The following is a 3,575-nucleotide window of genomic DNA, read 5'->3' as shown; positions in this document are numbered from 1 at the left end:
CTGCGGGTTGTTATGAAACAAACACAACCTCTCTCTGACCCGACGTCCATGTTGACTCATAATTGACCTTTTAATATAAGACCACTGTAGCAACCAATCAGAGTGCGCCTTTCGTTTCCTAACCCGCGCTGATAATTCAATCAGCATTCTGATTGGTTAGGCACGTTTTGAATGCATTAAACTTTATACAGGAGGTCTGCTAAATACAAAATAACACTGTAAAGGAAAACTAGAGCTAAATCAGCTATTTTAATATCTTTCTGTCTTTATTAAATAGGATTTGTCTAATTTTGTGCAAATTCAACTTATAACAGTATAATAGAGTTCAACTTTCTCATTTGTGCCATAGACACTATTCTATGCATGTAAATTTTTTCGACGGAATCCGCCCGGGCGGAGATGCACGCAGCCACGTGCGGGTACAAGCGACGGAATCTGCCGCGGGTCATATGCGAGAATTCCGTAAAGTAGAAGTCCGCATTTTCTAACAGCAGAGGGAGGGGGAATTGATTTCAAGTAACAACTTACCCCTCCCTGCTTCGCTAGGCTCGGTGGTCTGCTTGTCACCCATCTGCCCTTGAACTTTGTGCCATTCCATGCTGCTCCGGGTGCCTGAAAAGGCTGGATCCATCCTAGGAAACTTCTTCCAGTTTCCCAGGACTAGGTCTAGCTTTTCCAGGCACCCGAAGCAGCATGAAATGGCACAAAGTTTAAATCCAGCCGGCTGACAAGCTGACCTCCTCGTTACTGCTGTAGGCTACATGCACACAACGGAATCTTAACGGAAAACCCGTTGCAGATTCCGAAGTTCGCACCTGCTCGCAGCCCCGCGCGCCTCTGCCAGTGCCATAGACTCCATTCTATTCCTGGGCGGATTCCGCCCTCCGTCCAAAGAATGAACAGGTTCATTCTTTGGACGGACAAAGGAATCCGCCCAACCATAGAATGGAGTCTATGGCACAGGCGGAAATGTGCGTGGCCGCCAGAGTCCGTGAGCGGGTGCGAGCTGCGGAATCCACAAGGGTTTTCCGTCGGGATTCCTTAGTGTTTACGTACCTGTATATTGGCTCATCACTAAAGCTGAGTCCTTCACTCCCTGGTTTGCAGCTCTCCCCATCTAGTTACAAGGGTCTATGGGGCCTGACCTCTGCAGTGGAGGTGCACTAAATTGACGCTAAAATCTGTTCTAGCTTGGAGTTCCCATAGGGTTTAGAAGCATGGTGCACAGCCCACTTTACTGCCTGATTAAGTGGTGTGTGCCTCCTAATAGGTTTGGCGAGGTGGAAGATGCCAGTCAGAATAAATTCCCCCCTAAATGATTCCCTCTATATTGCTTGCAGTTATAGTGTGCACAACACTCTTATACATAGAATATAGATGTTACAAGTTATACTTCCTCTTTACACTCAGCACGTAGCTAGGTTTTTCCGGCCCCATACAGGAATCATGCAGTTCATGTTTGGTTATACTGTATGGGCTCTCAGCGTCAATAGGAAAAACTGGTAACGTAGAAAACTTTGTTTCCTTTGAAAAAGAAATGTGATTTTACATTTATTATACTGTAGTCATCAAATGTTGTTTGTATGTATTCCTACACTGCATATTACAGTGGTTTTATGCTCCCTTTGAATGGGTTGTCAAATGTTGTAAATAATTCTCCGGAGAAAAAACAGACATGGTCGCACATCCATATACTTATCACTGATGGCTGTGCTTCTCAGCACTTCGTAGCTGGGGGGCTATGTTCAGCAGCATGGGGGCTGCTGGGCAACTAGGTCGTCCCCCTTCTGGTGCAGTTTTTTTGGTGCAGTGGTGGCCGCCACATGGGGCTGTGCCATTTTTTATTTAGGGACCTACACGTATCAGGTACCTTGATGTTTGTAGCCAATGGCCACCCAAAAAGACATATACTTTAGTGGTTTCTTGTCTTCTGACTACAGTTCTGCCATGATTTGCTAAAAAACTGGATCATGACATTATCTTTGCTGTACTATTAACACTACGATAGTGCTGCCATAGTTACAGTGGGCTGGGGGGGCCTAGGCTTGGTGAACAGCCGGGGCCTATGGTAACATTAGTCTGCCCCTGCGTGTGAATGTACCCTAAGCCATCCTGTGCAAAGGAAAATGAGTTTAATTCATCTAAATTGGGATATTTCAGATGAAAAAAACTTTTAAAGTTTTAAAAAATTTTGCAACAAATTTGCCACATGTGAATTCACCTTTAGGCTATGTTCACACATTTCCATCAGTCTTTTTTCAACCAAAATCAGGAGCAGAACTGACAGGGCAAAATTATAATGGAAAGATTTGCCCATTTTTGTGTTTATAACCCACTCCTGGTTTTAATTGAGAAAAGACTGATGGAAATACTATGTGTGAGCATAGCCTGACAGTGCAGTTTTTACATGGTGACAACCAGTGTTGTGATCATATGTTATATCATTTTTCTTTTTTCTTTTTTTTTCACCACTTTTCTTTCCGGCAGGTACACGTTTCATGTGATAACTAAGCTCTGCCCACGATGACAAAGATCTACACAAAGAAAAATGTGGACGAACATGTCTCCCCACATATAAGGAACTACCAATATACTCGCTGATATATCACATATTCTCATCAATAGGGGCTAGAAAGATAGGGCTGTGGCACCCTTTGCTGCTTTGACTCCTGTCAGTTTATAGAATATAATGCGTATGTATTCAACCTGTCTTCTCTCACTTATGTAGCAAAGAAAAGCTGAAAAGGTACAAAACTTTACAAAAGTGATGGCTACAGTTCTTTATTAACATCAATAGTTGTGTAATGACCTATATACCAAGGAGCCAAGTTACAGGAAGGCCTTTTCTGGGACACTATGTGAATGGACCACATGATCAATGAATAATGAAGACACTTGGTAACTGAGAGGAACACAATGACCTATTTTACTGAACTTGTCCATGATAATTCAGACTACATTTTATGGGCAGATCAGTGATAGAATCCATTGCGATATATGACCACTGTCCAGTGTTGGACTGGCCCACCAGAGGATCTTCCGTTGGGCCCCCAGCTTTAGAACCTGCACAAGCACTGACTGACATGTTGTTTCTCCCTGGTTTTTCATTGGTGGGCCCCCATGATAATTTCCTCTGATGGGCCCCAGGTACCTCAGTCCCACACTGCCACTGTCTTTGGGCAATTGACAAAGGACAAGAGCTTACCTCGCAGGCACTGACATAAGTAGCAATATCCCAAGAAAATTGGGCCACCAATAGTGTCAGGTCACCACTCTTTTTGTGCCAGGATGCCCACTATGGATTGAGTCATGTAATTTACTCAACAATTTTCAACAGAACTGAGTTGGGACAAATAATTATTATGGCCTGTGAAGACTGTGATATGATGTTGAGCTGTTTCTGGAAAGTGGCACAACTTCTTGAAGGTTCACTTAATGTCAAAGAGCATTTATTGACCCAGCACCCCTATTCCCATACTGTCAGAGTGATGCTGTCAGGGCCGGATGGAGGAGGCTGGGGCTGTCACTGGACCATGGCAAAGGTAACTATATTACAAGGACACTCATCGCTTATC

The sequence above is a fragment of the Dendropsophus ebraccatus genome, chromosome 13, assembly GCF_027789765.1.
Source record: "Dendropsophus ebraccatus isolate aDenEbr1 chromosome 13, aDenEbr1.pat, whole genome shotgun sequence".
NCBI lineage: Eukaryota > Metazoa > Chordata > Amphibia > Anura > Hylidae > Dendropsophus > Dendropsophus ebraccatus.
This window is presented reverse-complemented; position numbering follows the sequence as displayed.